The sequence below is a fragment of the Suncus etruscus genome, chromosome 5 (genome assembly GCF_024139225.1).
Source record: "Suncus etruscus isolate mSunEtr1 chromosome 5, mSunEtr1.pri.cur, whole genome shotgun sequence".
In the NCBI taxonomy this organism is placed as follows: Eukaryota; Metazoa; Chordata; class Mammalia; order Eulipotyphla; family Soricidae; genus Suncus; species Suncus etruscus.
In genome coordinates, this window is record NC_064852.1 from 121,981,818 (window position 1) to 122,001,454 (window position 19,637).

A 19,637-nucleotide genomic window follows, 5' to 3' on the forward strand; every position below is an offset into this window, starting at 1 on the left:
GAGCCAGGAGTAACCTCTGAGCGCTACTGGGTGTGACCCAAAAAAACAAACAAAAAAAATTATAAACTTGAATCTTGTTGCCTTCAGTTGTCCAGAAATGTTGAAATCAAATCTGATTGCCTAAGATAACCACACTGAAAAGTATGTTCTTTTACATTTAATGAGGATAGTATACAAGATGAAAAGATCTATGTGCTGTCATGAGTACCTTTGCAACACAGAGTGAGTGACATACTGATTCTTAAAGATATAGAATAAGCATTCCAATCATTTAAATTGAATATTGGAGTTCAAGGATGTAAAATATAAAATACTAATATTCTGTTTTGAGCTTAAAAGTTCCAAGATCTCTTCCTAAAGAAACTACATGTAAGTATATGTATTGTTATTGTTTCTTTTATAATTTTATGTATATTATATAATTTAAAACAATTCTAAGAAAGGATCTATAGCTTTTCAATAGACTGTAAAAGGGATTCATGGGTGAAAAAAAACCCACAACAATAGTTGAGATTAATAAAGACCTCTTGTACATGTAATAAGCATACAAAGAAAAAGTAAAAGTAAATTTAAACAGCTTGTGTGTTACTTTATTTCACCTATGAAAACATTTGTTTTTCAAGGAGACATACATTTTGATTCATGATATTAATTTTTGTTTGTTTGGGAGCCACACCTGGTGATGCCTAAGGGGTTTATTTCTGTCTCTGCATTCAGGAATCACTCCTGGCTGTGCTCAGGGACCATATTGGCAGCCAGAGATCGAATCCAGGTTGGCCACATGCAAGTACTCACAGTACTCTCTCTCTAGACATGATACTAATTTGTTTATTGTATGTTTTTGTTTTGGGACCACACCCAGCAGCGCTCAGGGTTACTCCTGGCTCTGTGCTCAGAAATCACTCCTGGCCGGTACGAGGGAATATATGGGATGCCAGGATTCGAACCAATGTCGGTCCTGAGTTTGGTGGCTTGCAAGGCAAACGTCCTAAGACTGTCTCTTAAGCCCAACGATACTAATTCTTAAAGAAGAGCTTTTTAGTTTTTCATATTAAGTGGTTGTTCAAAGTGAATTACAGAAAGCAGTCACTTTATTGTCATTAAATACTACTAAATCAGAGGTTCCCAAACTGTCCTCCCCTCACTCTTATCAAAAAAAAATTTTTTTCTCAGTACCTCCCTTTAAATAAGAAAACAGCCTCTCTCCCATTTGTATCTATGGCTACTACTAACCCCCCAGATCATTTCAAAAACATCCCCTCATATGGTATCTCCTACATTTAAGTATACTAAATACTAAAAATTATTTTACCATATTCCTATAACTACACACAACTTTGTATAATATGTATTACAGCACACCCGGCAGTGCTTAGGGTTACTCCTGACTCTGCACTCAGAAATAGCTCCTGGCAAGTAAGTGGGACCATATGAGCTGCGGGGATTCGAACCAGCGTTCATCTGGATTGGCTGCTTGCAAGGCAAATGCCCTACTGCTGTGCTATCTCTCCAGCCCCAAATGTAACTTTCTATCAAGAGCACGAGTAGCCTCAAAAATCAAGGTCTTACTTGAGAGGTATTAAATACAGCAGGTAGGTACTTGTCTTGCATGTGGCTAATTCAGTTCAATCCTCAACACCACATAGTCCCTGAGCACAGAGCCAAGTGTAAATCCTGAAAACTTCTGGGCATGACCCAAAAATAAAAATAAAAATTTTATTAAATCAAAGCCTCAAAAGTATTTTAAAAAAATTTTTTACAATGCTAAAGATTGAACCCATGCAATCCATGCTGCTCTCTTGCAAAACCACATATTCAGCCTCAAACTTTTGTAGATAATCCTTAAGAGCAATTTTGCACAATTAAATGTCAGAAGAAAACAAATAGTCCATAATCTCACATGTGGAATCTAATTTTTTATTGGGGGAGGGAGTCCTAAGCAGTGCTCAGGGAACCCAGAGGCCACCTCTATCAATACTCTGCCAATCAGGACAGTTAATTCAATGCTGAGCTGAGTCTGCAGAACTGCTCTGACCTGAATCTGCAGAACTGCTCTGCCCTGTGATGCTGGGGCCATCATACCCACATTAGCAGTTCTGGGGGACAATGAGGTATAAGATGTCTAATATGGGTTCCAGACCTGCAAAACATGCACCTTATCCCTATATTAAATCCATGGTAACTATTATTGTTTTGGGGATGGTTTTGCTTTTATCAACTGTACCCAAAGATACAGAGGACAGACTGATAGTTGCCAAGGATACATCTTGGGGTGGACAAAAGGGTTGATAGGACCAAAAGAGACAAATAATTAATTTATAAAGTAAGTCATGGAGATGCAATATGTCATATCATGGTGACTATAGTTAATAATGCTGTATATTTGAAATAAAATAAACCTTAAGAGTTCTCATTACAAGAGAAAAAATATAACAGGTGATACATGTTAACTACATGTTTCCACATGTAGACTTGTCAGAAATTGCCAGTGACAACCTTAGTGCAACCGAGCAAATCTCAGCATGCCCCAAGTTAGGACCCACCAATAGGGAGAAGGCCTTCAACATGGGATCTCCCCAAACCCCATGTCGGCTAAAGCTAGCTTCCAGATCAAGAAAGAATCGGTAAAGAGCCGGAAGCCAGGATCTGCCCGCCCTCCACCCTGTTCCCTTCCCACCCTAGTGCTGGGGGAAGGGCGGGGAAAGCTTGGGACCCCATCCAGGAGGGACCACCCGACACCCACCTTGTCTGGCCGCCTGGGCTGCCACCCGGGAAGGCCTGGAGGCCGGGGGCAGAAGAGGGGACGGCTGAGGGCCTATCAAGGCTCCCAGCACACCCAAGTAAGGGAAAAGGCCTACGACATGTGGTCTCCCCAAACGCCATGCCGGCTAGAGCTAGCCTCCAGATCAAGAAAGGATCGTTGGACTTGTTCTTATGGCCCCCATATGCGCCAATAACGCCGTGTGGCATTGTTCCTTGTTTACATAGGCACATTAAAATGGGAAAATACTATACATACAAATAAGATCGTATCTAATAGAGACTGGAACATACAAATCTTGTAGTGCAAAGGTACCTTACACTCTGAACATTGACATAATGACCTGGCACAGGCCTAAGAAGAATGGGCATTTTCCATTTACCCCTGAACCAGGGAAGCCATCCACGAAACATCCAAGTTTGTCTATAACATCACCTGGAAGCAATCCTCTACCAGGTAAGACTCTACTGCTGCTCAGACATCGACCTTAACACTTAAGACTTCCCTTAACACTGAGAAGACTTAACAACAACAACAACCTGCTTACAGGACAGGGCTCTCTGCATTGCCCTTTAATTGTGAGGTGAAACTAGAGGACGCTCCACATCCTGACTTCAATGAGGACATGCAGATTCCAGGATCTTTAATACAGAAACATGATACCAACAACAGAGACTGTGAAAAATAAAAGTGTGTTGGCACTATAATGTCTTGGATTGGACAAACTAGCTTGCCTGGATCCTAGAGTTGGTCTTAAGCCAGGAAACTTCAGGGGTAGGGTCTCTTTGTATTTAGGCCAAGGTTATTCCTTTCCATGTCCCTCATATTTTGGTGGGCCTATGCAAACAATAATTGCCACTCTAACACCGTTTTTACTGTGCTCCTTTGACTCTAATCCTTAAAAACAACCCACTTAAAATTTTGAGGTTAACTTAAACTAATATGCATGTGCATGGAAATGTGAAAAAATACTATGCCTCTAATGTTTAAGGAGTTACATAAGTTTTATGGCTTTATATTGCTTTATGTGCTGCTAAGAAATATTATAATGTATTACAATCTGGGGATTTGAGGGACAAAGTAATTGTACATAAGTTCTGTTTTATTTATCTTAATGTTCTTTGGCTGAAAGTTCAAAGTTAAGGTATCAGCAAGGGGACTTCTTCTGAGAATTATGTTATGGGTGATTGTCCTTCCACTGTAACTTTACCTTGTCCTCTTTCTTTGCATCTTTGTTCTCATGATTAAAAATAAAAAATCATTAAAAAGAAAAAGAAAATATATAACAGGTGTTACATGTTAACTAAATTATCATTTTAATATATGTGTGCATCAATTATGTACACATGAAATTTATTTGTGTCAATTATATAATTCTTAAAAACAAATATAGGAAAACTGCTTTCACATAAGACAAACTCAATTTTCTGACAGTAAAAACAATATATATTAAATTTAAACATGATAATTAGTACATATATTGATATAAACATATACCTAATCTTGTTGTTTCTTTTAATTTAATTTTATAATTGAGCTACCTTGAATTAGTTACAAAACTATTCCTGTTAAGTTTTAGACATATAATGTTTCAACACCAGTCCCTTTGCCAGTGTCCACTTCCCTCTACCAGTTTCCCCAGTTTCTCTCTCACCCCTCCTCAGCAGCACATTTTTCCCTTCCAACATTGTCCTACTACTCATTTCCCTAGCTTAACAAACTGTCTTCCCTCACCACAGTGGCAAGCTACCTGCTAAATATCAATTCTCCTATTCTTTATTTGTTTTGCCTTTGGGCATATGACTCTTCTTAGAAGTTTCTTTATATCCTATATATGAAAATGATCGTTCTGTCATGTATTTCTATTTTCTTTTTTTAATTATTTTCATTTTGATTTTTGCCTAACATGATTAGACTCTGGAAAAAATAATACAGTCAAGATACTGTCATTAAGAATGTGAGTAAATTTGAGGGACCAGAACAGTAATAGTACAGTGAATAGAAGATTTGTATTACAAGTGGCCAATTTGGATTTGGTCCCCAGTAACCATATGTTCCCTTGAGCATTGCCAGGAGTGATTCCTGACCACAGAACTAGACATAAGCCCTGAGCACCACTGAGTGAGACCCAAAACAAATAAAAGATCATTTGAGATATTAATAACTGAGCATAATTATTAGTAAATATTGAGTAAAATTTGTACTAATCTTATGGGAGAGATCTATTTTATTCTATGACATTTTATTTTTTATGTGTTTTTTATGTGTTTACTTTGAACACTTTTGTTTCTCATTTAGTCTTATTTCCCCATAATGAACGTTTTTCTTCATTTTATACAATTTCACTTTATACCTAAAGTATTTGAATAAACTAATCAATCTGGGCAGAGAAATAGCTAATGGTACCACCAAACACACTTTGCATAGTGGAGGTCTATGTTCCATACTGGCACCACATGTTCCCTCAAGCTCAGAGCCAGGAGTAGTAGCCCCAGAAAAATACTGGCTATGACCTAATTTCAAAAATAATAATAAATTATTACATAAAATAATTGCCAAGGTCTGATAACTTGGGGGGGCATTCCTGGTGGTACCCAGGGATTACTCCTGGCTCTGTGTATTCAGGAATTACTCCAATGGTCAGGAATCATATGTAAAACTGAGGATCAAACCCAGGTCAGCTGCATGCAAAGGAAATACATTACCCACTGTACATTCTTTCTGGCCTTAATAATTTATTAGTCATATTCTAAGGGTTCTTGTAATGCTGTCAACTACCCAGTACTTAAATTTAATTAATTCTTGGTTGTAGCTCTTTGCTTACATTTATAGTGATCATTCAATATCTGTTCGTTTCTTCCTTTTCTACCAGAAATCATGTCATAATCTTTCTCTTCACAGTGTACTTCTAAGGGATTTTTCCAGTTTTCTTTCATATTTTAAGTGTTTAAAAGTCAATCTTGCCCTCAGACTTTTGACTCCCTAAGTTAACCTAAACCAACAATAACAAAAAAGTGGATGGCCATTATCTAATCAAACTGAAAATCATGAGCACATAATTTCTTACCTTTTATCTCCTTCTCCCCTAAATAATCACAATGCCTGTTGTTATTATTATTATGGCAGTTATTGTTCTGACCTTTGGTGCCAAATGGTTTACTTATGGTCTGTTCTATGTCCCTTTTTCATTCATATTAACTTGTTAAATGCGTTTGATCTAATTTTTTTATCATTTTTATTGTGGCCAAAGTGAATTACAAATCTTTCAAAGTAAGGAGCGGTGGTGCAAGTGGTAAGGCATCTACCTTGTGCACACTAGCCTAAGACAGACCATGGTTCAATCCCCTAGTGTCCCATATGGTCCCCCCATACCAGGAGAGATTTCTGAGCGCATAGCCAGGAGTAACCCGAGGATCATCGGGTATAGCCGAAAATACACACACACACACACACACACACACACACACACACACACACACACACACAGGAAGAGATAAATTGGTTACGATATATTTTAGGAGAGAAAGAAGGGGAAAACAAAAGATAAGAGAGAAGAGAAAAGAATAAGTAAATACAATGAAAATAAGTTTAAAAAAGATTGGACCAGTGCATCGATATTAGAGGGTTTTCCACTTTCAAGGCTCTTCATCACTGACAGGGGTGGGATTTGCTAAATAAAGATTTCAGGATTTTATAATGGTTGGAGCTTTTTAGGATAATCACAGTTTTTGCATCTAGAGTACTAAGCAATGTGGTAGTAAGGACTATAAGATGTGGCTACATCTTAAGTATAGATATCTTTCCTAAAGAGCAACTGTCAGTGAGGGCTTTATTTAACATAGATTGAATTGATGAAGAATAAAGGAGAGAGGGAAAGAAGAGGTGGGCAGAAAAAAAGGAGAGAGAGAAAAGAAGTAGTAATTTGCAAAAATATGTTCGATGAGTGAGACTTGTAACATAAATAAGTCTGTGGTGCGCCATTGACTGTTCCAGTGGTCTGAATGGTCATAGGTTTTGGGTCCTAATAAAAGACATAAACAGGGCCCGGAGAGATAGCACAGCGGCGTTTGCCTTTCAAGCAGCCGATCCAGGACCAAAGGTGGTTGGTTCGAATCCCGGTGTCCCATATGGTCCCCCGTGCCTGCCAGGAGCTATTTCTGAGCAGACAGCCAGGAGTAACCCCTGAGCTCCACCGGGTGTGACCAAAAACCAAAACAACAACAACAACAACAAAAAATACATAAACAAAAGGAAGTGGGTAAAGTAAGAGTATTTTATTGAGACACTGTTATAATAAGCACAGTATATGGTGTCCAGTATTATTGAACACCAACGTTTAAAATTAGTGTGTCCACTCTTTGTTTCCAGGACCACTGTGGACAAAGAAGCTGAAGGATTATTTTATACCTGGTAAAATTAAGGCATTAAAACATATTGTTAGTAATTACTACAGCAGGAGTCCCTGGTTTCCAATCCTATTCTGCACCTGGTTCTGTGGATAAATACATAAGTTCTGTGGATGAATAAATAAAAAGATTATTATAGACCTTTGTAGTTAGAAGGTTGATTGCATACCTGTTCATTCTAAACTGCTATTTCCGTCATTGCTGGTTTCTTTAAGGCATAATGGATAGTCACGGCTTTATGTGTGGCTTTGTGTTGCCCGCCTTCTATTTCATTTGAACACTTCTCATTATATGCTGGTACCTATGGTGTTTGGAGTTTCTACCCTTTCAACCTTTTTATTTGTTCATGGAGTACTATATGTAAATGTTATATATTCTAAATACCTCTAAAAAGTGCTATCATTTTGTATTTATCTTTATTCTACTGGCTTACTTCATTTAACATAATATTTTCTAGATCCATCTATGTTGCTGCAAAATCCATGTTTGTATCGTTTCTAACTGCTATGTAGTATTCCATTGTGTATAAATACCATATCTTCATGATCCACTCACCTGTTGTTGGGCATGGAGGTTGGTTCCAAATCTTGTCTATTGTGCTAAGTGCTACAATAAATAGTGAAGTGCATACATACTTTGGGATTACTATCCTTCCATCTTGGGGATAGATTCCCAGGAGTGGGATTGCCAGGTCATATGGGAGCTCAATTCTGAGTTTACTAAGCAACCTCCATACTGTTTTCCATAGGGGTTGGACTAGGCAGCATTCCCACCAGCAGTGGATGAGAGTTCCTTTCTTACCACATCCACACCAACAGAGATTGTTCCCATTATTTTTGATATGTGCCATCCTCGCTGGTGTAAGGTGGTACCTCATTGTTGTCTTGATTTGGATTTCCCAAAAAGATTCATTTCTTCTCATTTTTCTATGACTTTATTAGGTTTTGTGGAGCTTATATTTCTGAGTGCTTTATATATCCTAGATATCAACACTTTGTCTGATGTGTCAAGTGTGAAATTTTTCCCATTCTGTTAGCTGTCTTTTTGTTTTAAGCAGTGTTTCTTTTGCCATACAGAAACTTTTTAGTTTGATGTAGTCCCATTTATTTAGGTTTGATGCTACTCTTGGCATTCCAAGATTGACATTCCATCATCAAAAACTTTTTTGAAGTTTAAGTCTTGAAGTGTTCTGCCTATTTTTTCCTCAATATCTTTATAGATTCAGGTCTGATTTCAAGGTCTTTAATCCATTTTGATTTGATTTTTGTGTAGGGTATGAGGTATAGATCAGTCTTTAGTGTCTTACAGGTGGCTCTCGAGTTGTTCCAACATCATTTGTTGAAGAGTCTGTCTTTGTTCCATTTTAGGTTCTTGAATCCTTTGCCAAATATTTGTTGACCGTATATTTTGGGATATATCTCTGGATATTCTGTTCTAACCCACTGGTCTGATACTCTTTGTGTCAGTACCATACTGTTGTGATGACTATGGCTTTATAATAAAGCTTCAGGTTAGGTAAAGAAATGCCACCCAGTTTCTTGTTTTTCAGTATGGATTGGCTAACCTAGGTCTTTTGTTATTCCAGATGAACTTTATAATTGATTGTTCTAATTCCTGGGCCAGAGAGATAGCATGGAGGTGGGGTGTTTGCCTTGAATGCAGAAGGACAGTTGTTCGAATCCCAGCATCCCCCGAGCCTGCTAGGAGCGATTTCTGAGCATAGAGCCAGGAGTGGCCCCTGAGCGCTACCAGGTGTAACCTCCCTCCCCCCCAAAAAAAAGATGTCTGAATTTGGAGAGGGATTGTGTTGAATTTATATAGTAATTTAGGTGAGATCATCATTTTGATTATGTTGATTCTTCCTACCCATGAGCAGGGGATGTTCTTCCATTTCCTAGGTCATCAATTTCTTTCTGAACCATTTTGGAGTTTTCATGGTATAGGTCTTTCACTTTTCATCAGGTTGATTCCTAGATAATTGATAATTTTTAGATACTATTTTAAATGGATTGTCTCCTTAATCTCTTCTGCACTACTTCCTTATTTGTATAGAGTAATGCTGTTGTCTTTTGTGTATTGATTTTGTAGCCAGCCACTTTGCTGTATTGGCTTATTGTTTCTAGGAGTTTTACTGTGGACTCTAGGGTTTTCGATGTCATATCATCTGCAAAAAGAGATTGTTTGAATTCCTCTTTCCCTATCTGGATTTCTTGGATTTCCTTCTCTTGTCTGATTGCTATTTCTAGGACTTCTAAAACTATGTTGAATAATAGTGGAGAAAGTGGGGCAGCTTTACCTAGTTCCTGACCTTAGTGGAAATGATTTCAGTTTTTCCCTACTAAGGATAATGCTAGCTGTGGGCATTTTTTTTGGACCAAAGTGGATTACAAATATTTCACAATAATATTTCACATACATAGTGACATTGAATCAGAGGCATTGCCACCACCAATGTTATCCTCCCTCCACCCCTGTTCCCAGCATGCATTCTATATCCCCCTCTTTCACCCCCCCCCCCTGGGCTGCTACTATAAGTGGCCCCTCTGTGTCTAGAATGTTGTAAATTGGGTATCTGTTCTGTTGTCATTGGCTTTGGATTTGGTGTTTAAGTCCGATCATTTTTTTATTTCTACTTAATGTTTATACTACTGTTTAGTCTTGGTACCCTCCATTATGTCCACCTCCATTTGTGGGGCAGAACAAGCTAGTTCAAGTTATATAGTTCTGTTTGAAGGAAAGAAAAAAAAGTAATAAAATAAAATGGGGCAAAAATCAAACAAGCAAAAAATGGGAGGAGTCCTTCTAGAGGCTATAAATATCGATTTAAAATAAGAAAGGGAAAAAGGAAGAAAAACATAACAATACAAAAAATAAAAAAATCAAACAAAAAACTTGAAAAGCATCACAGCAATACAGACAACAATCACACAATAACCACGGTCCTGAAGTAACAAAACAAAGCACAAAAAAAACAACAAACTACAACAATAACAAAAATTAATTTGTATACTTACCTGGCAGGGGAGATACCATGATCACAAAGGTGGTTTTCCCAGGGTGAGGCTTGTCCATTGCACTCCGGATGTGCTGACCCCTGCGATTTCCCCAAATAAAAAAAATTTAATTTGTGCTTCTCTTTTTTTTTTTTCTTGCATAGGCACAGTAAATATTGGGGAGGTTAAAAGGAAATTCCCTTGGCCTAAAAGATACAGGATTTCTCTGCCCTTGAAGTATACTGTCATGGGAATAACAGCAGGCTCAGTACATGTTCTTTTACTCTCCCCTAGGTCCTTTGTGGTGTCTGGAAACTTTTTGCTCTGTCGTGGATGATAAAATCATTCCTCTGTAGCAAGAGATCTTGGTATTTGCACAGGTCAAAGGATGGAACCTAGAATGGAGTTTTTCTTTATGGTTCAAGGAGTCGTGTTCCATCACTGTTGTTCTAATTAGTTTTCTGTAATTGGTGGTCTTGGTTTTTGCCCCAATCCTAGGATGAAGCCTAGGATAGAGTCTTTCATTATGTTTCCAGAAGATCTGCTCAGTTGCAGTTGTCTCAGTCAGACCTCTAGAATTAGAGATCTTGGTTGTTGTACAGATCATAGGTCAAGGCTAGTCTTTTTTATTGGTCCCAGGATAAGTTCTGCCCAGTCATGGTTGTCACAGTCAGTCTTCTGTAGATAGAGAATTTGGCTTTTGTACAAATCAAAGGATGACATGTCTTCTTATTTCATCTTATCATTAGAAGAGTAAGGTAAGACAACCTGCTCTTAGACCAAGTTGTTGCCATTTCCTCACTGTCAGAATGTCATATCAAAACTGGCATATGTTGGAGTCAGAGCAGTATTAAGAATGTCCCAAAGGGAATTGGGTTCTTGGAGCTGTTGCAGAGAACTGTGTCGGTTCTATATCTGGAACCTAGGGCGCAGGGTTAGACATTCACTGTCATCACCTGTAATCTAAATTAGGTCCACATGACATATGTTCAAGGTAGGAGGTGCCCCTGTATTGTAAAGTGTATGAGTTCTTATCCCTAGCAGATAAGAGCTTGTAAAATTCCCCCCTTTTGTAGTATGCCTTTGCAAGAAGACATGGTGCTATATTATATTGCTAGTGCATTGGGGGTGGGGGGTGAGAGAATCAGGCTTCATAATCTCTGTGCCCTGGTTTTGACCTGACCTATTATTCCAGGCAAGACTTTTTCTTGTAGGTTTTTTTATATACTCACTTATATATATAAAGGAAAAAATAAATAAAAATAAGTTTAAAAAATTGAGGGAACAAAGTGATGCAGGATACTACCTTACATTTGGGGCTAAACAGGTTAAGAGCTTACATTTGAGACTAAACAGGTTAAGAGGTAGTATTATATAGGTCTTAAACTTATAAAGGAAATACTGGCTTCCCCACTGTCTTTTGAGAAATTCTTGTGGGGTGTGGGATCCAGGGCACATTTTCATCACACACCCTGGTCTTGTTGAGATTGAGAAAAGATTTGCAGCAGAAAGACTTGGGTAGAGTTCTTGCACTGGCGATCTTTCTGGAGCTAAGTCTGGTATCAAACAACAGTCCACATTTGGTAGGAATGAGAAGGAAGGCCACAGAGCATGAGTCAGCAGGTGTGATAGTTGTAGTTTCTTGCCGGGGACGAGATGTGGGGCTGAGTGAGTGTCCCTTCGCTTGGGAGTTGGGTGATGGTTTATTGGTGCAGGAGGTTGGTCTTGATACCTAATGGGTTAAGAACTGAGGGTAGAGATTAATAAGGCAGGATATTGGATTAAAAATGTGGGGTAAAGGGATAGTAGGATTTCTGAAGGTGGGGAGGAGGGATAGTATATAAGTATATAAGAGGGGGTCTATACATTATAGGCATGGATTATTTGCAGTTTATGTTTGGCTCTCATAGAGGAGTCCTCTATGTATTCATGCCCACATAAAAACATACAATAATTAGCTTAGGTATAGCTTAATAAAAAGAGGAAGGGAGAGCAAAAGATAAGAGAAAACAGAAAAATGGTAAATATAGAAAAAATAAGGTAAAAAATTAATAAATCAACTAAGAGAGATTGGGTTGGTGTGTCAGAGTTGGGAGGCTTTCTCAGTTTCTAGGGATTTCATCAGTGATGGGGTTGGGCCTTCCTAAATGAAGGTTTCAGGGTTAGATAATGACAGGAGCAATTTAGGATACACATAGGTTTCGCATCTCGAGTATTAAAACAATGTGTTAATGAGGCCTGTCCAAGTAGGTGGCTACCCTATGTAGTATTGTCTGCTGCATCTTATGTATCAAAATTCCTTTCCTAAAGAGAAAGTAACAGTATGGGTTTTATTTGACATAGGTTGAACTGATAAGGAGGAAGAAGGGGTAGAAAAAGAAAGGGGAGAAAGAAAGAAGTAGTGAAAAAAGAGAAGAAAAGAGAGAGAAAGGAAATGTTAATTTGCTCAAACATGTTCTATAGTAGGTCCTGTAATATAATTCTGTGGTTCACAGTTGACTGTTTCAGTGATCTGGATGGTCACATGCTTTAGGTCCTAATAGAGGCCATAATCCAGAGGAAAATGGTATACTGGAGTGTTTTATCAAGACATTTTCATAATGCAAACTGAATATAATATCTAGTGCGACTGAACACCAAGGTGTCAAATTAGGGTGTCCACCCTTTGTATCCAAGAACCCCTTTGGACAGAAAAGCTGAGAGGTTATTTTAAATCTAGTAAGATTAAGGCATTAAAACACATTGTTATGAAACGCTTCTGCTGGAGTCCCTGGCATCCAATCATATTCTTCACCTGCAACTGTGTATACGATTCTAAGACATTATTATAGGCCTTTGTAATAAAAGGCTGATTACATACCTGTTCGCTCTAAGCTATTGTTTCCATTGTTGCTGGTTTCTGTGCTTATTATAACAGTGTCTCAATAAAATACTCTTAATTTACCCACTTCCTTTTGTTTATGTCTTTTATTAGGACCCAAAGCCTATGACCATTCAGACCTCTGGAACAGTCAATGGCGCACCACAGACTTATTTATGTTACAAGTCTCACTCATCGAACATATTTTTGCAAATTACTACTTCCTTTTTCTCTCCTTTTTTCTGCCCACCACTTCTTTCCCTCTCTCCTTTATAATGCAATGATGACTAATCTTTTTGTGGCACAAAACCAAATAATTTCCTCAAAAGTGCCAGCACGTCAATTAAACCTTAATAACAAGATTTTAGTATCTAAAAACTATGCAGCGTGCGCCGCATATCTTAATTGTGGACCTTGCTGCATGCCAGCTGCAAGGCCTTCGCGTGCCACCTCAGGCACATGTGCCATAGATTTGCCATCGCGGGTATAATGGATAGTCAAGGCTTTGTGTTGTTCCTCTTCCACTTATTTTGGCCACTACTCCCCAGTAAATGTTAATAATAAGTACACTGTTTGGAGTTCTACCCTATTAGACAGTTGTATCTGTTCATGGAGTATATATGTATATATGGTGTATATTACATGTATACATGGTGTATATTCTAAGTACCTCAGAAAACCGCTATCATTCTGTGTTTATCCTCCTTCTTCTGGCTTACTTCATTTAACATAATATTTTCTAGACCTATCCATGTTTTTGCAAAATCCATGAATGTATCATTTCTAACTGCTATGTAGTATTCCACTGTGTATAAATACCACATCTTCATGATCTACTCATCCACTGTTGGACATCGAGGTTGGTTCCAAATCTTGGCTATTGTACTGAGTGATGTGATAAATAGTGGAGTGCACACATATTTTGGGGTGAATGTCCTTCTGACTTGGGTGGGGGTTAGATACCCAAGAAAGCAATTGCTGGGTCATATGGCAACTCAATTTTGAGTTTGCTGAGCACTCTCCACTCTGTTTTCCATAGGACTAGGCAGCATTCTCCCCAGCAATGGATGAGAGTTCCTTTCTTACCACATGCCCGCCAACAGAGATTGTTCCCATTATTTTTGATGTGAGTCATCCTCACTGGTGTAAGGTAGTACCTCATTGTTGTCTTGATTTGGATTTCCCTAATGATGAGTGAAGGTGAGCATGTTTTCATACGTTTGTTGGCCATCTTTTGGTCTTCCTTGGAGAAGTGTCTTTTCATTTCTTCTCCCCATTTTTCCATGGCTTTATTAGATATTTTGAAGCTCATCTTTCTAAGTGCTTTGTTTATTCTAGATATCAGCCCTTTATCTGACGTGTTGAGTGCAAAAAAAATTTCCAATGAAAAACTGTCTTCTAGTATTAAGTAGTTTCTTTAACCATGAAGAAACTTTTTAGTTTGATGTAGTTCCATTTGTTTAGGTTTGATGCCAAAGTTCTTGCCACTGGCATTCTATCATCAAAGACTTTTTTGATATATAGATCTTGGAGTGTTCTGCCTATTTTTTCATTAATACACTATAAATTTAGATCATAGAATCAGATTATAGTCTGATTTCAAGATCTTTAATCCATTTTGAGTTGACTATTGTGTAAAGTGTGAGGTATGGATCAATTTTCAATTTCTTACAGGAGGTTATCCAGTTGTTCGAACACCATTTCCTAAAGAGACTCTCTTTGTTCCATTTCAAGTTCTTGGTTCTTTTGTCAAACATTAGTTGATTGTATATCTGGGGGTTTATCTCTGGATATTCTGTTCTCACCCACTGGGCTGAGACTCTATCTTTGTTCCAGTTCCATGCTATTTTGATCATTATGCATTTATAATATAGCTTCAGATAAGGCAAAGAGATGCCACCCAGCTTCTTGTTTTTCAGTATATATTTGGCTATCCTGGGTCTTTTGTAGTTCCAGAAATTTTAAGATTGACTGTTCTAATTCTTTAAAAAATGATAACTGGGAGAAACTGTGAGTGCTGCCTGTATGTGTTTGTCTTCTGTCCTGTCTCCTAAACCTCTTGGGAGTGGGCCGAAAAGGGCCCAGAAAATTCGTTCTCCCAGAGGCTCCAGAAGAGCACTTTGCTTCCCTTTGCTATGTGGCCATGCGCTCTTTCTAAGCAAAGAATGCCACTGCAACAAGAAGAAAACACCACACTAAGAACTAAGCTGGATCACTGAAGCCCAGCATCTCTCCCTGGACTGCCTTCTCTGCTGCGTGCTTGGGCCTAAGATTTGATCCTGTGTGACGCTTCATCCATGGAGGGCTCCCCTATCTTGGAGGCAAGGTGACCCACCCAGAAAGGGCAGAGCCAGAGGAGCGTTGCCGCGCACATCATTTAGCCAATGAATACCACCACAACATGTAGAAAAGCCCACAATACAAGTGTGACAATGGGGAAAGAATGCAAGCCAGCATCAGACAGGGAATGAAGATGACAATTCTGATGACCAGAAAATGGCCAACCAACTAATCGATCTCTCAGATAAGGAGTTTAGACAAGAAATATGGAAGATGCTCAAAGAACTCAGAGAAACCATGGATTGAGTTGAACAGAACACTAATAAGAACCAAGAAAATATGAAGACAGAAATCACAAAACTCCAAACTGAAATAACAGGTCAAATAACAGACATGAAAAACTCGGTAAACAAATTGAATGGCAAAATGGATACAGTCTCCAACAAGCTAACAGAAGCTGAGAATAGAATTGGTGCTGTGGAAGATGAGATAAATAACAGCTCCATACAGCGGGAGAGATTGGAAAAAAAAAACGTAAAGCAAATGAACAGACAATGGAAAAGTTAGTCAAAGAATGGGAACAGATGAAAATAGAAGTCTATGATAAGCTCAACAAAAACAACTTAAGAATCATTGGAGTCCCAGAGACCCAGGAAGAAAATTTCGAGGAAGAATCAACAGTCAAGAACATCATTAAAGAGAAACTTCCAGCTACAGAATATATGTGATCAAATCCTGCATGCCCGAAGAGTACCAACCAAAAGAGACCCCAGAAAAAATACCCCAAGACACATCCTAGTCACAAAGACGTATCCCAAAGATAGAAACAGAATTCTGAAAGCAGCAAGATCAAAAAGGGAAATTAGATTCAAGGGAACATCCTTGAGATTTACAGCAGACCTGTCACCAGAAACACTCAAGGCCAGAAAGCAGTGGTGGGACATAGTGACGAAACTCAATGAAAAAAATGCTTCACCTAGAATACTGTACCCAGCAAAACTCACTTTCAGGATTGACGGGAAAATACGTGGTTTCACAGACAAACAACAGCACAGAAACTTTACGTCCTCAAAACCAGTCTTAAGAAAAAAAAACTGATGGGGCCGGAGAGGTGATGCTAGAGGTAAGGTGCCTGCCTCGCAAGCGCTAGCCAAGGAAGGACTGCATTTCCATCCCCTGGCATCCCATGTGGGCCCCCAAGCCAGGGGCAATTTCTGAGCGATTAGCCAGGAGTAACCCCTGAGCATCAAATGGGTGTGGCCCAAAAAAACAAAACAAAAAAAGAAAGAAAGAAAGAAAGAAAGAAAGAAAGAAAGAAAGAAAGAAAGAAAGAAAGAAAGAAAGAAAGAAAGAAAGAAAGAAAGAAAGAAACTGAAAGAACTAATTTAAGACAAGACTGACCATAAGACACACCAAATTTCGATATAAAGATGGCATTAAATCCCAGGACAAATCTTTCTCTCAATGTCAATGGACTAAATGCACCAGTTAAGAGACACAGAGTGGCGAAATGGATCAAAAAACTCAATCCAACCTTCTGCTGCCTACAAGAAACACACCTGAATAGTCAGAACAAACATAGACTCAAAATTAAAGGCTGGAGGAAAATTATCCAAGCAAACAACACCCATTAAAAAAGCTAGAGTGGCCATACTAATATCAGATATTGCAAACTTTATACTCAGGAAAGTTGTAAGGGACAAAGATGGACATTTTGTATTAATCAAGGGATACGTACAGCAGGAAGAAATCACTCTCTTAAACATATATGCACTGAATGACGGCCAGCAAAATATTTAATACAATTGTTGACGAATCTAAAATAAATATCAATAACAACACACTAATTGTGGGGGACCTCAACACGGCTTGTCAACACTGGATAGGTCAACCAGACTGAAACTGAACAAAAGTATACTAGACCTGAAAAGAGAAATGAAAGAAAGAGGCCAGATGGATTCACTAATAAATTCTTTCAAACTTTCCAAGAGGAACTACTACCAATCCTGGCAAGACTCTTTCATGAAATTGAACATACGGAAACACTTCCAAATAGCTTTTATGAAGCCAACATCACCTTGATACCTAAACCAGACAGAGATGCTATGAAAAAAGAAAATTACAGACCAATATCGCTAATGAATACAGATGCAAAGATCCTCAACAAAATCCTGGCAAATAGGATTCAATGCCTCATTAAAAAGATCATCCACTATGATCAAGTAGGTTTCATCCCAGGAATGCAAGGATGGTTTAATATCAGTAAATCTATCAACAAAATACACAAATCAACAACAAGAAAAATAAAAATCACATGACCATATCAATAGATGCAGAGAAAGCATTTGATAAGGTCCAACACCCATTCTTGATCAAAACTCTCAGCAAGATGGGAATGGAAGGAACCTTTCTCAATATAGTGAAGGCCATCTACAACAAGGCAGAGGCAAATATTATCCTCAATGGAGAAAAACTAAAAGTCTTCCCTCTAAATTCTGGCACAAGACAAGGCTGTCCTCTCTCACCACTCCTATTCAACATAGCACTGGAAGTCCTTGCTATAGCGATTAGGCAAGAAAAAGATATCAAGGGAATCCAGATAGGAAAGGAAGAAGTCAAGCTCTCACTGTTTGCAGATGACATGATACTCTACTTAGAAAACCCTAAAGACTCTACCAAAAAGCTTCCAGAAACAATAGACTCATACAGCAAGGTGGCAGGCTACAAAATTAACACAGAAAAATCAATAGCCTTTCTATACACCAATAGTAATAAGGAAGACATGGACATTAAGAAAACAACCCCATTCACAATAGTGCCACGCAAACTCAAATATCTTGGAATCAACTTGACTGAAAATGTGAAGGACCTATACAAAGAAAACTATAAAACTCCGCTCCAAGAAATAAGAGAGGACACGCAGAATTGGAAACACATACCCTGCTCATGGACTGGCAGGATTAACATCATCAACATGGTAATATTACCCAAAATGGTTATATTACCCAAAGAATTGTACAAATGTAATGCAATCCCTCTAAAGCAGAGGTCTCAAACTCGCGGCCTGCAGGCCGTTTGTGGCCCTCCGTACAACATTTTGTGACCCTACCCTAAAGGAATCCTTTTTTGTTTTGTTTTAGTTGTTTGGGTAACACCCCCCAATATTCAAGGCTTACTATTGCCTTTGCACTCAAGGATCACCCCGAATTTGCCTCCTGTGGCACCCAGTTAAATTGAGATTGAGACCCCTGCTCTAAAGATACCCATGACATTCTTCAAAGAAGTAGATCAGGCACTTTTGAAATTCATTTGGAATAATAAACACCCTAGAATAGCTAAAGCACTCATTGGGAAAAAGAATATGGGACGAATTACTTTCTCCAACTCTAAACTTTACTACAAAGCAATAGCTATCAAAACAGCATGGTATTGGGATAAAGACAGGCCCTCAGATCAGTGGAATAGACTTGAATACTCAGAATGTTCCCCAGACATACAATCACCTAATTTTTGATAAAGGGGCAAGAAATCCTAAATGGAGCAGGGAAAGCCTTTTTAACAAGTGGTGTTGGCACAACTGGCTAGCCACTTGCAAAAAATTGAACTTAGACCTCCCCCCAGTTAACATCATGTACGAAGGTAAAAACCAAATGGATTAAAGACCTCGATATCAGACCCAAAACCATAAGATATATAGAACAACACGTAGGCAAAACATTCAAGGACATTGAGACTACAGTCATATTCAAGGAGGAATCTGCACTCTCCAAGCAAGTGAAAGCAGAGATTAACAGATGGGAATATATTAAGCTGAGAAGCTTCTGCACCTCAAAGGAATTAGCGCCCACGATAAAAGATCCACTCACAGAGTGGGAGAAATTATTCACCCAATACCCATCAGATAAGGGAATAATATCCAAAATATACAAGGCACTGACAGAACTTTACAAGAAAAAAAAACATCTAATCCCATCAAAAAAATGGGGAGAAGAAATGGACAGACACTTTGACAAAGAAGAAATACAAGTGGCCAAAAGACACATGAAAAAATGCTCCAAATCACTAATCATCAGGGAGATGCATATCAAAACAACTATGACGTACCACCTCACATCACAGAGATTGGCACACATCACAAAGAATGAGAACAAACAGTATTGACGGGGATGTGGAGAGAAAGGAACTCTTGTCCACTGCTGGTGGAAATGCCTTCTAGTTCAACCTTTATGGAAAGCAATATGGAGATTCCTCCAAAAACTGGAAATCGAGCTCCCATATAATCCAGCTATACCACTCCTAGGAATATACCCTAGGAACACAAAAATACAATTAAAAAA

At 38.5% G+C, this 19,637-nt stretch overlaps 1 protein-coding gene and 1 non-coding gene across 2 annotated transcripts in view; both read left to right on the top strand.

The window, feature by feature from the left end:
* SF3B1 (splicing factor 3b subunit 1) overlaps positions 1–19,637 on the top strand; it is a 350,612-nt gene that overhangs the window by 67,694 nt on the left and 263,281 nt on the right. The gene's annotated exons all lie outside the window — the stretch shown is intronic.
* Positions 10,174–10,331, top strand: LOC126010314 (U1 spliceosomal RNA). Its single transcript, XR_007496392.1, has one exon. It is a non-coding gene; the product is annotated as a U1 spliceosomal RNA (small nuclear RNA).